Below are 19,074 nucleotides of genomic sequence, written 5' to 3' on the forward strand. Positions count from 1 at the left end.
CTTAACAGTTTTGTTGGAGATCGATTCTTCAAATAAATTGCTGTGTTTACAGCTTCAGCCCAAACTTGTCTACTTAGACCTGCATCTGTTAACATTGATCTAGCTTTTTCAATGATTGTCCGATTTAAGTGTTCTGCAACACCATTCTGTTCTGGCGTGTAAGGAGTTGTTGTTTCATGTTTAATTCCATTCGTCTTTAAAAATAACTTCATGCGCCGATTGACGAACTCTTTTCCATTGTCTGTTCGAAGTATTTTGATTTTTCGACCAGTTTCATTTTCTGCTCGTACTTTGAATTCGATGAATGTGTCACAGACTTCTGTTGTTGATTTTAACATATAACCTAAAGATTTTCTTGACAGGTCATCCGTAAAAGTGAGAAGCTATCGTGATCCTCTCCACGAAGCCGTGCTCATTGGTCCACAAACATCAGAATGCACAATGTCAAGTAGATCTTTTGCTCTTCTACCTGATGTTTTAGGAAAAGGTTGTCGAGACTGTTTACCTTTTATGCAAGGAATACACGGATCTAAATTGACGTTCGACCAGTTCAGTCCATCAGCCATTTCTTGTTTAATAAATGCATGCTTACACGATTCAAATGTCCCAATCTTCGATGCCACAATTCATAACTGTCAATTTCTACAACATTTGCGTAATGATGCACTTCATCTAATAGATACAAACCATCTATTTGAGTTGCAGTTGCTACTGGTGCGCCAGAAACAATTGACTAACCGACAGTCAGTTGTAAGAAAGGCTTGGAACATACGCAGCATCATTAGCAGTTATCTGTTATTCTTGTCGTCACAAGTAACTCGAAGATGAACATCGCCTTCTCCAATAGCCTGAAGATTGGTATTATCTGCTACTGTCACTTTAGCAGCTGTGGTCGATTGGAAAGTGTTGAACGAGTCTCTTTGATTCGTCATGTGTCATGAACACCCGGAATACACATACCAGCCATCACTATGATGCGAAGATGCAGTTAGAGCCATTAACACAGTTTCGTTTTCAGTACTCACTGCATTCACAAATTTGAAAATTTATTTGGTTTCTTCTTTGTTTACACTTATTCGCCTTGTGAATAGGTTTCTGACATTTATGACACTTAAAAGGCTTGATATTTCGAACATCGCATTGGATATTTGTCTTCTGGTGTTTACTGTCCTGCTTACTAGCTACCAGGGCCGAATCTGTGGTCTCATTTGTGGATGCAAACTGACGTTTCGTCGATTCTTGAATTAATCGCTGACTTACTAAATCACTAGTAATCTTGACACTCGCTCTATTGCCATAATCAAGGGTTGGAAATCTGCTGGAAGTCCACTTAGCATAATTGCAGCTACGAAATCATCGTCCATTTTCTTACCAATGCTTCGAATTTGTTGAGCAAGTGACATGATTTTCGACAAATATGCCTCCATATTTTTCTCAGAAGCCAATCGTACATTCATTAAGCATTGTAAGAGCCCAATATAACTAGATAAACTCTTATCTTCAAATGCAGATTGTAAATTTTGCCATGCTTCTTTAGCAGTCGTTGCTCCACGAAGTTTTGGATACACAGATGAATTTACAGATAAACATAATTTTGATAATGCTTTCTGTACATTCTTCTCATCTTCGTCAGTGCCAGCAATTGTGTCCCATAGTCCCTCATGTTTCAGGTACATTTCCATTCTGAATATCCAGTCGTTGTAGTTTGTCATACCGATCAACTTTTCAAAATTAAACAGTGATTGTCCACCCAAAGCCATCTTGAGTAAGTTCAGATAGTTAAACAAATAAATCTTGAAAGTTTCTCTGAAAAAAAAAATACGATAGCAACACGTTGAACACACGCGAAACTTGTGTAACCTCGATTTATCAGTTTATTTCTTTGCTATGGAAAGTTCACAAATCTCTCCTGGGCCCATAACCTATTAGATATTGACTCTAATTAGTCCTCTGTGAGATTATAAAGTTGACCTTTTAATCAAATACACAATACACCATATTGCAAGAAACACACATTTTTAGAGACCCTTTATTCAACGATGTACATAAGGAAGATCAAGGAGAAAACACAAACTACCATACATATAACACATCAAAGAGTAAAATATGAATGTTCTGAACAGTAATTTGTCCACTGCATCGAAGAATTCATTAAGATGCTGTGTTACATCGTCACTAGGTTGCATCTTGTGAAGAGTAAGACATTTCCGTAGCGTTGCTTTGCGAGCAGGTCCTTTAGATGCCTTAATTGGTTCATGTTTGAGCCATACCTGACGTGATGTGCTGTGGTTCTTCATTTGCTTCAGTTCCGTGGGGCTGATGGATAGAATGAGGTCTGCCTTCGCCTTCCTGTCTGCAGCTAACTACGCTTTGTACGCGGCTTGTGCGGCGCCTACACCAGTCACTGCAGGTTGCGGTATATCTCCAGATGCATACCCCCACGTGACGATCTTGGTGAGTACTGCTTCGTCTTGCATTCTCCCTGTGTCGTAGTTATCGCGTGATAACGTTTCCACTCGAACTCCGTATGCAGCAGCCTTGTGCGCTATATTTGTCGCGTTAACGGACTCAGTTTATTCCCGCACATCAGCTTACGAACTTCCGTCTTCGTATAAACGAAGAGTCTCGCTTTTACCGATCGCGTGACCTGGGCCCATAACCTGTTAGGATTAGGACTTGAAATTACGGCAACGACACGTCTTTAACGAACAACTTTATTCATAAAGGACCGCACACTGAACAAGGATCACACACAGACAGTGAACATACACTGCTAGAACAACTGTGTACATAGCAACATCTGTGGACACCAACGATATTATGTGACGGCAAAGTTTGGATCTCAACAGTCCCTGAATGTCTTCACATGCTATGCTGTCTTATAGCATGAAGAATCTTGGAAGTGCTGATTTATAATGTAATCCCACGAGCCATGCACTCAATGCTAACTTTTGTTCTCGTTGCACTTCAGCACTTCCCACTCCTGCTTTATTTATTTTGTAGCATCAGTTACTATAGTTCAACTAAATTTAAAGAACAGTTCAAACATAGATACTAGTGTACTTATCACAGTTCTCTTGTCATTTACAGTTCACACGTTTCACAGTCCTTACACTGTTCACTGGTTGATTACAGTTCACAGTTCTTGCTAATAAAATCTAGGCTCATAATTCCAAAGCACTTCAACTTCAAAGATTTTTCCTGCATGGAATGCCACGTATGGTGAGAGGGAGAGAGTCTGGGCAAGAGGGTTAGACGTGTGCATAATAAACCCCATCCCTCAAAAATTTCTTTCCTTCATACCACCTCTGTGTTACCACATTTGACATGTCACTGATATCATTTGTACTAAGACTGCAGTACATGTGAGGTGCCTAGCTGATTCCACCACCATGAGTGGAATGTATAAGTTCCCAATAATGTTAACCAACCTACAGTTTTCTGTAGTTGTTGCCTACTGCACAGAAAAAAGCAAGTAGGTTGTGAGTCCACCATCCTGAGGCTGTAATAAACTGTTGGCAAGGAACCCGTATTGTAAAAATAATTAAATTTTGAAGTGATTTGTTTAGAAGGTATGCCACTCGTTTTTATTAGCAGAATATGAGAAACTGCATAATTATAGTCCACTTTATAAACCACAAATAATTTCCATTCTTCACACTTTCACAGAAAGTAAACAAAATTGCGTTTGCATAATTATTATCACACAAGTTCTCGATCATATGTCCAAAAACCAGAGATTGCTAATTAAATTCTTAACCAATACCAACTGTGGCAAACAACATGTCTGTCCTCTGAGATTGCTGGTCCAGTTCAGATCATACAGCTGAAAACGTTGCCCACCATCCAAGTTTGAGGTGATCCGTACTACTTTGTCTGCCCTTTTGTTTAGCAATTGTTTATTATTCTGCTTGTAACTAACACTTTTGAAATGATAGTCTGTTGTTGAGAGAAGATTTTATATGAAAGGCAAGTGAATTCACTGTTTAGTTTTTTTAATACTAGTTATAGAATTTATTATTTTGGCACACTACTTTGAAACAGCAGCCAATCACAGAGAAGGGCCACAATTTAGGCAGTCGTTCTCACGACACCCATACTGAACAAAGCATCTTCATTGGTACTTCACACCACACTATGTCATCTTTCCATCGCTGCCATCTCAACTGGACAAAGCAGAGCTTCTTGGAGCTGAATATGATGGCTGTAAAGCAGAAATATTACGTATGTGATTATTTCTTATGGTATAATTAAAGAACAGAGTCTTCAGGCATGCACCTTCAACACACCTGGATCTTTATACGGCAATTTCCAGAGAGATTCATGCAGTCAAAAGTGATAATTCTCCAAAAAGTCATCACTGAATTCAGTTCAAGTTCCACACAATCACTGCTGCAGAAGGAAAGCACTTTGGAAACCTGAATTCAATTTCAGATTTACTGTGTGGTGCCTCCTTCAGAATCGCTGAATAATTTGAGACAGATTTTCATTCTTATAATCATTTTAAGTATGTAACAAGAAAAAAATGTAGCTTACAGTGCTAATTTATGTAAAGTATCACATTTGTCTCAGAATAAGCATACAGTATGGAGCTAGTGCTCTTAGTTTGTTTCATGTTTTACTGTATATACTATTACATGAGAATGAGTCATTCGTTATCCTTTCATTATCTTGTCTGGTCTGATCTTAAGTTTGTCTGTAAGATTGTTGTCTTCGTTCAGATTAATATAAGTGCAACCTCTGATCGAAACAATAATTATTGTAAGGATTCCATAAACCTTCTTCATGTCAATTCCTATCCTTTATTATCTTGCAGTACCTAACGTTAATTGTGGCCACTGTAATTGTACTACATCTACATCTACATCTACATACATACTCCGCAATCCACCATACGGTGCATGGCAGAGGGTACCTCGTACCACAACTAGCATCTTCTCTCCCTGTTCCACTCCCAAACACAATGAGGGAAAAATGACTGCCTATATGCCTCTGTACGAGCCCTAATTTCTCTTATCTTATCTTTGTGGTCTTTCCGCGAAATGTAAGTTGGCGGCAGTAAAATTGTACTGCAGTTACCGTCAAGTGCTGGTTCTCTAAATTTCCTCAATAGCGATTCACGAAAAGAACGCCTCCTTTCCTCTAGAGACTCCCACCCGAGTTCCTGAAGCATTTCCCTAACACTCACGTGATGATCAAACCTACCAGTAACAAATCTAGCAGCCTGCCTCTGAATTGCTTCTATGTCCTCCCTCAATCAGACCTGATAGGGATCCCAAACGCTCGAGCAGTACTCAAGAATAGGTCGTATTAGTGTTTTATAAGTGGTCTCCTTTACAGATGAGCCATATGTTCCCAAAATTCTACCAATGAACCGATGACGACTATCCGCCTTCCCCACAACTGACATTACATGCTTGTCGCACTTCATATCGCTCTGCAACGTTACGCCCAAATATTTAATCGACGTGACTGTGTCAAGCGCTACACTACTAATGGAGTGTTCAAACATTACAGGATTCTTTTTCCTATTCATCTGCATTAACTTACATTTATCTATATTTAGAGTTAGCTGCCATTCTTTACACCAATCACAAATCCAAGTCACCTTTATCCTTCTACAGTCACTCAACGACGACACCTTCCCGTACACCACAGCATCACCAGCAAACAGCCGCACATTGCTATCCACCCTATCCAAAAGATCATTTATGTAGATAGAAAACAACAGCGGACCTACCATACTTCCCTGGGGCACTCTAGATGAAACCCTCACCTCCGATGAACACACACCATCAAGGAAAACGTACTGGGTACTATTACTTAAGAAGTCTTCGAGCCACTCACATACTTGGGAACCAATCCCATATGCTCCTACCTTAGTTAGAAGTCTGCAGTGGGGCACCGAGTCAAATGCTTTCTGGAAGTCAAGGAATATGGCATGCGTCTGATACCCTTCATCCATGGTTCGCAAGATTTCATGTGAAAAAAGGGCGAGTTACGTTTCGTAGGAGCGATGCTTTCTAAAGCCATGCTGATGCATGGACAGTAACTTCTCTGTCTCAAGGAAATTCATTATATTCGAACTGAGAATATGTTCGAGAATCCTGCAACAAACCGATGTTAAGGATATTGGTCTGTAATTTTGAGGATCCGTTCTTCTACCTTTCTTATATACAGGCGTCACCTGCGCTTTTTTCCAGTAGCTCGGGACTTTACGTTGGGCAAGAGATTCGCGATAAATGCAAGCTAAGTAAGGAGCCAATGCAGTAGAGTACTCTCTGTAAAACCGAATTGGAATCCCATCAGGACCTGGCAATTTATTTATTTTCAACCCATTCAGCTGCTTCACAACCCCAGGGATGTCTATCACTATGTCCTCCATACGGGAATTTGTACGAGACTCAAACAGCGGTATGTCTGTACGATCCTCCTGCGTGAAAGATTTCTCAAATGCAAACTGATACTAAATTATTTCCAGTCTTGTCTTAATAGTCATTATGTATATCTTTCTTTTGATAAAACCATTGCAGATTTTATTTGTTTATGAAGTCTGAAATTTTGTTAGGTTACACAGTGTAGGTCATTTATTCAGTAAATATAGTTTAAACACAACCACACAAGCCAAAGCTACTCAGTATCTTCACCTTGAGCAGAATTTAGTGTGCTTTCCTTGAGAGAGAAATTAATTAATTCAAATGTGAATGAAAAGCAAAAGCAGATCATTACATGCTGTCTGTGCCCATAATTCAAGGCAGTGCAGAGATATTGTTTAAAGCTGAATCACATTTCTCTAGGTTAAAATAAGGCGAGATAGCGCTACTTATGCCGAGCACAACCATCTATTGAAGCCAGATGCACCATCTTGCTGAGCCCAGACAGTGAGTTACTCAGTGAAATACTGTGTGACACTTGCTCCCTTACCTTTCATACATCTAATAGGCAGTCATTTCTGAGTATGTATTTTGATATAGTATGAAGTATCACCGCAATGCAGTATGAATACATATTCAACGCCAAATGTTATGAACACGCCAATATGGTGGCACTGGCTTCACTTTTTGCAGCATAAGGGTATCTCCCCTTTCTCCAACCTCCTTGGTTGTGTCGAATTTATAGCTGACGCTCATGAAGTAAATTAAAATAATACTAGAGGTTAGTTTTAACTGTTGCAGCACAAATATGACGCCACAAATCTATCACACCATATTATGTCATAGTAGACAAATACCTTTTAACACCTTTTTGCGCCACCCTGTAGCTATCTAGTAAAGACTGTAATTTGTTAGTTCCTCTGAAAAAGTTACTACATTATAGAACAATGCTGTTTTCATGCCTATGGGATTTGAAAGTTTCGTTATAAGATCATCAGTGCCAATGAATGGCTCTCCCTGTGTCTCACTAATGTTGTGGGCTCCTGGACGGTTTTAGTAAAGAACACCTTCATAGCCTTCCTCTTGATATACTTAAATTATGCCCAATAGTAAGTCTATAATTATATGTGGACTACTGTCATGACCGAGCGGGGTGGCGCAGTGGTTAGACACTGGACTCGCATTCGGGAGGACGACGGTTCAATCCCGCGTCCGGCCATCCTGATTTAGGTTTTCCGTGATTTCCCTAAATCACTCCAGGCAAATGCCGGGATGGTTCCTCTGAAAGGGCACGGCCGACTTCCTTCCCAATCCTTTCCTAATCCGATGAGACCGATGACCACGCTGTCTGGTCTCCTTCCCCAAAACCAACCAACCAACTACTGTCATGAACTAAGAAATCTGAATAATAGTCTGAATAATTAATCTGAAGAACGATCAATTGGCTGTTTGACCTATTTTGTTTCTTTTTTGGCAGAGATGTAATGAAATCTAGCTCATATGATTTTGTTTCTGTAGCACACTCTTATCTTTCTTTGGCACATCTTTCCTTATGACTAACTAGCTTTTGTTTTCCCATTGATTGTTCTTCCATTATTTGTGTATTGCGTGCAGACATTAGATGAATAGATTGCAGTGCTTTGCCAGTGTGTTTCCTCTTAATCTTTATTTTAGGCAGAGGATATCTTCTGGTGAGGTAATCTGAAGGAGTGAAGGTTGAATGTCATTTTTTTGGGGGGGGGGGGTTAATCATTGAAGAATTGTCACCACATTGACAAAATTGTGAGGTTTTACTCCAAAACACATGTGAAGATTTGTTCCACTTCACCATTTTCTGACAAATCAGTGGCAGGAATGAAAACCTCTTACCTCCATCTGTTTGTCAAAACTGCAATTCAGTAACCAGTAATTCCATTACCAAAGAGGGATTTGGAGGAGTCTGGATTTCTCTAATTTGTCATTAGCTTGGCTTCAACTATGTAGTTACACATGTTGCAACATTACCTGTATCACTCTGTATATTTTTTAAGAAACCGATTTAGCTTCTCTTGTAAAATTTAGCAAAATGAAGTTAAGAGGTTTTCATTGCCTACCATTGAAAGCCGCCATGTTGATTTTGGATATCAACTGGGACATTTATTTCCACATGGAAGTGAAGCTTAAATGCAGAAGTTTCAATGAGTAAAGCATTGATTCCTCTTTTCAAACCCTACATTACACCATGTTCCAGTGAAACATCTGAAAATTTACATATTAGGGGAGAAAAAGAACAGACTTCCTCATTTTCTCACCTCTGGAGCAGCCAGGACAATTTTTCAAGAAACAGTAAGACAAAAATGACACCCGCCACCTGGAGGTCAATTCCTGAACCGATGGCAGTCAATTCAGAAACTCGGTGTGGGTTTCTACCTTAAGTGTGGCTTTACCCCCATCTCCCCCAATCCTGTTTTCAGCATCTGGTGTTTATCATCTCCAATAAGGGTGAAATTAAGGAGAACGTCGTAAGCTTTTATTATAGTCTATTCACAAGCCTCCTCTTAATTTATGTATGGAATATTCTCATCTTTTAATTTCAAAAGCAAAATCTATATTCATTTACCAGAAATTGTAGGATATGGACAACAATCACAGCTTCTCATTCCATGATGGCCTATGTAGGTACTGGGATTGCTTCCTCTGTTCCTTGCTCTGGAATCAACCAATTTACACTTAACACATTGTAGATGATCATGCCAGCCTCTCAGTACAGTCAGATTCTGAAAATGTAATTTCTGGGTTCTAGAAATCTGATCCCTCATACAGAACACTGTCTGATCAATGTTATTATGAATTAATATTCTTTTGAAGCATGAATTAACAATATAGAAAGTATTTTGCTTAGTTGTTGTGTTGCCATTGAAAAACTGACCACACGAATATACTAACAGTGTGGTTTTTTGTACTTTTTTTGACTAAAATAAATATCTCACTGCATCAGTTCAAAAATTATCGATTTTTTGTTTTGTGATTCTTTATTTTTGATGCTACAAGTGTGTAGAATATTAAGTTTGTTTGTATGACCATCCACACAAAACAAGTGTAGAATATTGTTTCGAAACGCAAAGCTGATGCCTCAAGTAGAAACAAAGATATACATCATTTATTTCAGGTGCATAGTACACACTTTAGAACAAATCATATGCCATTCTTGAAAGAGATCAATCCCAAGCCAGTATTGCAGAATTCTTTGTCAATTAAGAATTGGCATCTTTATATTTTCCTTTTCCATATTTTGCAGTCTAATTTCACACTTCCCTGGAGGACAAACACACATTTATTGGGAAGCTTCAAAATAACATTGTAAGTATTGTATTATATGTTAACCGGGGGTCTAGAAACGATGGATAGGCTCCGTACCTGCCGCAGCGGTCCACAACCCCATGATGACTACTGTAGTCCACTTCACCCCTCCACCACTCCACACTGAACCCAGGGTTATATGGTGGTGTACATGTACGTGGAGAACTTGTTTGCGAAGCAATCAATGACATAGTGTAGCTGAGGCAGAATAAGGGGAACCAGCCCACATTCGCCATGGCAGGTGGAAAACCGCCTAAAAACGATTTCACCGTCCGCCGGGCAGACTAGTGCCGGGTGCAGGCGCTCCTTCCCACCCAGAAAGCTGTGCATTAGGCCGCACGGCTAACTGGGCAGGCCTTCAAAATATCATACTTTCACTGCACACATATTCTTCATCCATTCAACCACTTCTGGAGTGTAATGTTTACTAACCTATTCAAATCTGAAAGCTCTTACTGGGAGTAGCACAGGTTGAAAAGCTGCAGTGGAGATTGTAGCAGACATGACAAACTTCTAATTCACTCACTCTACTTTCCTCCATGTTATGCTGAGACTCTATGGATAAAGTAAGCTGCTTTCACCATTTCCATCACACTTCAAAAGTCAGGTGCTAACATGAACCCAGAAGAAGGTGTTAGCATGAACAATAACCTACAGTTCACTGTATTCTGCTCTCCAGGTGACATCTTGTTTTGGATGGCTGCATTATGACATGTTTGGAGTTTTTATTCAATATTAATTCTCCATTCAATGTATATACGGACATAGGCTTTCCAAAAGCAGCTACATACACCTGCACCTGTGAAAGAACCCTAGATCTGAACATAAACATGTAAATGCACTCGATATGATTTCTGTGTTCCAGTAGTGACCACAACAACCACACGAGAAGCTGATAGTATGCACAATGTATTTGCACTACAAGAGGTTTCACTATAGCTTCTGACTTTACAATAAACACTATACAGCTGGTTTCTAATTGCAATTGTTGCATGTAGCCTACTGTGGGGTTGCAAATAACTACAATAAAACTCTTATGGGACCACAATTCCATATCCAGTTAAATAAGAATTTTGCTTCCAAATGGTTTCTACTAGGTGCCTCCTTATACATTGTTCTTGAATAAGTGTGATCAGCCGAGTATTTGGTTAGTTGGCAAGCATGTCTGCATAGTTGAGTTTCTGTTACTTTTCGGTTTTGTGATGACTCCCTTGTAGGGGCAGTGTCTGTATAACGTTATATTTTAAATACTGGCCACACTGCTGCAGAAATGCAGCAAATGTTGAAGCAAGCATTTGCTTTCAATGCCTTGGATCTGTTCAAAGACTTACTTTACTAATAGTAACGACTGTTCCATTTGGCCATCAACTAACATCATACTAGAAAATGTTCAGGAAGCGAGTGATCTGATCCTGCAAGGTCCTCAACGGAGCATGCAAGGTTACTCAGGCGAAATTCTTTGGAAGAATGACTTAAGGACTACATTTTACAGTGAACATAAAATAAAAGACTTTTTTCATCCAACAATGGACGTGATTGATTGACTACATGCTGTGGCAGTTTATGAAGCGAGGTGTGGTTGTGGCAAAGTAAATGAACGAGAAACTGAGAGGAAAATAGCACAATACGATAAACAGCATGTAAGATCAAATAAGGCAGAAGGTATCGATAACATTTCATCAGAATTTCTAAAATCATTAGGGGAAGTAGCAACAAAATGACTATTCACGTAGGTGTGTAGAATGTATGAGTCTGGCAATATATTGTCTGACTTTCTGAAAAATATCATCCACACAATTCCAAAGACTGCAAGAGCTGACAGGTGCGAGAATTATCATACAATTAGCTTAACGGTTCATGCATCCACGTTGTTGACAAGAGTAATATACACAAGAATGGAACAGAAAACTGAGGATGTATTAGAAATACGTCAGGGAGTGACTTCCATGGTACAATAGGGAGCTGCAGAAGGCAAAAGCTGTAGAGGAAGACAGAGACCAGAATACATCCAGCAGATAATTGAGGATGTAGGTTGCAAGTGCTACTCTGAGATGAAGGGTTTGGCCCAGGAGAGGAATCTGTGATGGGCTGTATCAAACCAGACAGAATACTGATGACTCAAAAACGGACAGAAATGTTTGGATCGGTGTATTACATTCCAAGTGGACTCTTGAAGATGATGGTGCACGGTAAGATCTGAGTAAGACATAATAATTTTAAATTAAATATTTTGAGAATGTTCAGATATTGCCTTGCTTCTACTTTAACGACATCATTGCCGACAGCTTACTTTCTTGCAGAATTTCAGATTCGTTTATATATTTTAATCTGGTAACTATTTCACAAATCATTAGACCTTTTTTCACAGTTGTGAACATAGCTGCTTATCGGCTTCTGTTCACAGTTAAAATACATTTGGCTAGATTAACAGTATTTTTATTGTTAGCAATAGTAGCAGATGTTTCAGGAAATAGTTGTTACATAAAGGTCACGGCCGCAGATGTCTGCATTTACTCTTATATTTCTGTGAATGCATGTACTACCTCTAGCAGGATGTACACGTGGGCAAGGAAAAAAAGGCCCGAATTTTTCCCTGATTTTGCAGTTAAAAATACACTTTTTCCCCAATGAAAGTACACAGTTTTCATGCTAAGGGACAGTGTACTTTCCCTTGGGATTGTAAAACTTATCAATTCTGTGAGTGGTTAAGGTTTTATACACAGGTATTGAGCTTTCCGGCACTTTAGAAAACAAAACCTGGCAAAAAGGAAAGAAACCACCGCTGCTTGATTTCGTATTACGAAACTATAAATTCCAATTCCACCAAACACAGGACATTAGTTTCCAAAACATTAAAATCGAGATTGCGATGTGCTGTTGTAGACCACTCATAGCTCATATCACGTGATCTCGCCAGCCGATGACAGCAGATATTCAGAGCTTAAGCGAGGTTATGTAGTCAGTCAATAGCAACATCACTGTTAAGTAGCACGAACACAAATAGGAAAAGTTTATGGTTTAAATTAATATATACAGTGCATGTAGAGTTATATATACACACACAATAAGATTTTAAATAATGAATAAATGTTTGAAATTCTTTCGAGCGGCAGGTCCTAAAAGAGTTAAGCTTTTTAAATGAGAGTCGAGCGCTCTGTGACTTTAGAAATTCATCCAACTTTCTCACATAATTCATCTTGCATAAAAGAGAAACTAACCACAATCCGTAATATTTTCACGCGACCTGTTAGAAATAGGTTCGTTTCAGCAGCTGCCAGAGTGGGTCAGAAAACAGGCGTCAATTCAACTACAATGACATAGGAAGCCCGTATGTTCACAAGAATTTACAGTACGTCATAAAGAAACCGGACATCCATACTCCAAGAGTATTGGAATTTGGTAAATCATATTAAATGCATAATTCGGCTTCAAGTGGACATTCTTATGTACAGATTCACAATGAAGTAGGCCCCAACCTGATATTAAGCTTTTCAATGTGGTTTTCAGGACGTAAATTTTCTTGGGGTACCACTATTGTATTATCTTATGTTAGGTTCTTTATTATGGCATAACGCCGTATGTGCCAGAAGATGAAAATGTGCACTTGAAATTCAGCAAACAGTTGAAACTAGCTAACAGTTTGGACTGAAACACTTTGTTTCAAATAAATTGACTGCCTCTGTGGAAAACATTAATAAAAGCCAACAAAAATGACTTCATTGTACTGCAAGGTGTTTAATGTTTGACAGCCAAAAACGTGGAAATAAAATAAAATCAGAAAAAATTAATAACAATTTAGGCCTTCCATAACTATGTGAATGTTTTTTAATTCACTTGATAACTCCCAGCCACAGAAATCCGTTTTGTTTTCATTTGATGTGAGAGCTTGAAACGAAGAGGAAACAGCAAAATCACTAACAGCCACACTTCAAGTAGCCAGAAGCGGGTGAAGGTACTGCTCATAAGCGACTCAACTTGCATGCCTGTGAGCCCACAGGAAAGTGCTCAAACGAACATATACCCAGGCGGGAACATGTTACTTGACAGCTCGCGTGTGGTTGGCTATACCACAGTCTAATATATACAGTCGCGGCACTTGCGCTGATATTTGTTATACACCTCTACAACAGCGCCCCAAACGGTGGAGAAGCTACATTGTTAAATACGGTATTCAGCAAATGTAAACCACATCGTTTATATTGATTTTTAACATGGTTTTTACGAAAGACAGCGTATATAGCGCAATCAATTGCAGTAATAATAGAAAGAAGACACCACATTTGTCATTCTTCAGGTTTCCTGAGGACCCTGAGAGGTATGAAACATCACATCAGAGCGCCCTTTATTTACGATTTTTTTCTAAACTGTATTGAATTAGGAGCAAGAAATGGTTAATAAATAGTAGAAGACAGGACCTGCTGCAAAAAGATGTCCTTTATTTGCACAATAACGTGAAGTTTTGTGCATTACATTTCGAGCCAAAGCAGTTCATGAGCGCCGAAAAGAAGACATTGGTATGGAATGCAGTTCCTACGTTATTTGACGTGCCGAATAAGCCACAACTAGTGACGATGAAGAGAAAGTTGCCATACAAACGTGAAAGTGTTACTGCAAAAACAATAAAACTGTCTTCTGACACAGAAGAAACAGCTACCACAAATGTTCCTACACGAGAGACATATATAAAATCACTAACAACAGAATCTGCAACACAGACATCTTTCGAAGATGAAAGGCATAGATTACGTGAAATTATTCGCATGTTGGAAAATCGTGTGAAATGTGAAAACGTGCAAATCATTAGACTTTGTACAAAATTACTACGTGTCAAGGAAAGTGCCCATCGGAAGAATAAACTGCAACCACAACATCACAGGACACAAGTACAAAAGGACAAGCTCATTTTAAAAAGTATTGGTTCCAAGTACTTGAAAAAAGCCAAATCAGTATACCATTGAATGGAAAACGAGGTGCGAAATGGAAAGATGAAACTAAATTATTTGCACATAATTTGTCGTATTATAGTATTCAGGAAAACAGTTTTTATCACACTGTTTTAGCCTTCCATCAGTATGTACCTTATAAAAGTATGTGGAAGATATACAATTAAATTGTGGGATAAATAATAACATAGTTTATCTTTTAAAGCAGAAAGTGCAGCAGTTATGTCTATGGATGAGATGTCCCTAATGGAAAATTTGATATATGACAGCTCTAGTGTTATTAGATTTGAAGACATGGGTTTCATACGTACACCTGTGGTGACCAATACTGCATTAGTTATAATGGTTAACGGCATCTTCTCAAATTTTAAACAGCTGTTACTATATTATTTCTCCAAAGGACCAGTAGGAGCCACCTATCTGATGTGCATATTTTTTGAAGTTGTCAAAAAACTCACAGAGATTGGTTTGGATGTATAAACATGTGTAACTGACCAAGGCTCGAATTTTGTGGAGTGGAGGCACAGACTGGGTATCACACCAGTTAATCCGTGCTTAGTACATGAAGGGAGTAAGATCTACTTTTTTATGACACCCCACACTTGATAAAAAGCATATGTAATAATTTATTCAGGTATAGTCATTGAGGCCTTTTTACTTGTGGCACCATATCATCATCTGCTACTGTTACTGCAGATTTTTGCCAAAACGTAAACGATATTTTTGACATATTTAATGCATATAGTGTTAAAGGGCCTGTATCCTTAAGGAACTGCATTTCAAGTGCCTCAAGACATTTAGAAATACTAAAGACACTGAAGCCATTGATACAGTCATGGAAATTTGTAGATCTTGATGGTAAAGATTTTTCATCTAGGATTAAGTGTATTAGTAGACTTCTGGGTAACATAAGCGCTTTGAACATGTTTGTTGATGATGTTTTGGATGGAACCAAGTTATATTTATTAACAGGCAAAATTAATCAACATCCACTGGAAAACGTTTTCTCAGTGATAGGGCATAAAGGTGGTTTTTGTAGCAACCCATCACCACAACAGTTTTGTGCTGTATTTAGTAATTGTGCTTTAAGAAAATTAATGAACACACACAATGTAGCTACCACCAATTGTGAGGGGATCAACTGGGATCAGACATTAGTGGATATGAAAGCAGCGCCCAAATTACTTGTTTCACCACTGTTGGACATCAGTGACACGAGTTCAGTAATCAGACTACCAAATGTGGAAGTCCAATCAGACCTCAGAGAGGCAAACAGCAGGAGATACGTGTTTGGCTATGTATTAAAGAAACTGTTTACAATTCATGACTATTATAAATGTAGGACAGTACTTGTAGATGCCAGCCAAGACTTAGATGCAAATGACAAAGTTTATTGTCATTTTAAAAGTTATGAAGACAACTTTGGAAGCCTATTTATTTGTACAGAAGATGTCAAAGAATTTGTAACTCATTGTGAGACTAAGATGACTTCTACTTTTGATGAATACGCTCACATAAGTAATTGTGGTGCTTTCTTTGTGAACATGTTGATGGACATCCCCAATTTTCAACCTAGGTGCTGTGCTGAAACCAAGCTGCTGTTAATAAGACTGTCTGTGAAATTGAGGCTATTTTACATTAGGCCTATTAAATTCAGGAATCAAGACTTAGTCTGTAGGAGCAAGAGAAGAAATAAGAAAGTGATGAAGCTGGCTAATTTGGGTTGCTAAAGTGTTAGGACTGACTCATTCATTTAACTTTATTTTCATTAAATGTATCAATGGGATATAATAAATTTTTAAAACAGTCATGCTTTTTATTGAGATGATATGATACCACAAAGAATAAGCTGGAAATTGTATTTTTGGAAGCAGGCTTCCTGCAAAGCAGAACATAATGAAAAGTGATGTGTCACTTCACTTTTACACAAGGAAGAGCATGTATATACTTCATATGTGGGATATGCAGTGTGTATTCTCTTACTTTCAGTGGAATAAGTGCGACTGTATGAAACTTCTTAATTATTTCTTCAAGAATATGTTGCAGCTTATGTCACTTCATTCAATAGTTTGTGCTCTGTTTACTTATATTTCACGATTACTTATGTCTCTGGCTGTTCTCCTAACACTTGTGACGCAAAAATATACTAACTATTTTGTAAATTACGTACAAAACGAATTAAAAACAAACATTATTTTTCCGTCGCATCTGTCACCAGAGGAAAGCGAGCATTCTGGCCGCTAGGGTCACTTGAACTGTTAAATGGAAAGAACTTTCACAGCAGAGAGTGTCGCGACTGTATATATTAAGGCCGGTCCACACGCAACGATCTGTCTGCGCAGATAGCGGCGCAGATGTCTGTACATGCAGAAGATCGCTGCAAGTGTGTTTTGTCGGTGTAGAAAAGAAATATCGGTGGCAAGCGACTACGCTCGTCGTAAACGTCAGAAGTTTAATTAATTTATTTTGAAATTAGGAATTGAAGAAATTCTGTTGTGGTCTGTGTTCGCAACTTGTGTTGCAAAAAACATTCAGACAAAACGCAGGAAACAGAGAGCGGTCAAAATGGTATACATAGTGGCTGCTAAAGCGAAAGCATTTTTCTAACGTACATTTACTGCGAGAGTTGCAGGGCCAACGTAACGACTGGCGTAATTATTTACAGATGGATGTCGAAACTTATAATTGTCTCTTAACCTCTCATATTATACGAAATAACACTTGAACGAGAAGAGCAATTCTCTCCATGAATGGCTGACCGTGACATCACAGTCTAACATAACAGTCGCGACACTTCGCCTCTATTTTGTTGCCTACAGCGCCCCAAGCGGCCGGTAGGTTGAACTGTGAGTTCGGCGCGATCGTGAAAGCGAATAGTGATTGTTTATTTTGATTTATACAATGGTTTTTACCATCGGGAGCGTTTGTAGCGCAATAAATTACAGCAACAACAGGAATTAGACACCACAGCTGTCTTTTTTTAGGTTTCCTAAGGATCCTGGGAGGTATATACCATCATGTTACTGAACTGTACCGTCAGGATTCACATGCAAACTATATGTGTATAAATGATGAATGTTTCGTTTTAGGAGCAGAAAACGGCAAGTTATGAAGAAAGACCCAGTTTACCTGTATAATAATATTACCTTTTGTTCGCTACATTTCGAACAAAACCGGTTCATGAGCGCAGACAATAACAAACACGTTTGGAATGCAGTACCCACACTGTTTGACATTCCAAATAAACCCCCTGAACTGACGATGAAGAAGAAACTGCCACAAAGATTCGACAGTCAATCTAAAGCTGTAAAACAGTCCTATGACACAGAAGCAGCCAGTTCGACTCTCCATGTATCAGTGCCAGATTCGTGTGAATCATCAACACAGACCTGCTTTGACGATGAAGTGGTTAAATTAAGTGCAGCTGTTCGTATCTTACAAAAGCGTGTGAAGTGTCAGAATGTGCAGAAGCGAAACTATTACGGGACAAGGAAAGTGCCTACAGACAGATTGTTTGAAAATTATTCAAATATTTGTTTTTTCGTGAAATGTTATGTAATCAGCTCATTATAATGTTTTCAGCATATGTCTCCCAGTATTTGGCAGCTGCTTGTCCCACTTAGAATAATATAAAGATGAAGGTCGTACTTGTGGCAACAGGCGACAGTGACAAACACAGTAGGCCTACAGAACGATAAACGAGCTGTCGATCGCTTTTGCATGTAGAGGTACGTGTCTGTGCTTCTTACATGTGAATGTGTGTTTATATGCTTTTGATATCAACGTGGTAAGCTGCAATTCTGTCCAATATCACAAGTGTTTCTTCACGAATGTGTTGTAGCTTGCCATGGTTTTTGGTCCATTCATGGTTTTTGTCCATACTTGCGCATATGTTAGAATCATTTTTAGAAACGTATATGCCTTCTGATACTACACAAACTCTTGGAGGCTAGAAAATAACTCGAATAAATCGGAAATTACGTAGGAAATGGATGCAAACAAACATTATGCTTGTGACGCGTCTGACGTTCACCTTACCCGCCGCTTGGAGCGCTAGTGTCGCTTCATCTGTCAAACGGCAACAACTTTTACAGCAGTGAGTGTCGCGACTGTTATGTTAGGCTGTGATGACATTAAGATTCCTGGCAACAGGAAGGAGCTATAAGGACTTTATATTTTCAACTGCAATTTCTAAACAAGCATTGAGTGAAATTATACCCAACACAAGTGAAGCTATTTACGCTGTCCTGAAGGATGAGTTCATGAAGGCAAGTCAAGTACATTAATTCTGTCGACTTACAAATAATATTTTTGCTGCTGAAGAATCACAATATTTTTGCTGTTTTAGACGTATTTGAATCACAAAATACCACAAACTTGGCTGGTATATTTCATCCACTCCAACACCAGATCTTCGA

Source organism: Schistocerca cancellata, chromosome 2 (assembly GCF_023864275.1).
Source record: "Schistocerca cancellata isolate TAMUIC-IGC-003103 chromosome 2, iqSchCanc2.1, whole genome shotgun sequence".
NCBI lineage: Eukaryota > Metazoa > Arthropoda > Insecta > Orthoptera > Acrididae > Schistocerca > Schistocerca cancellata.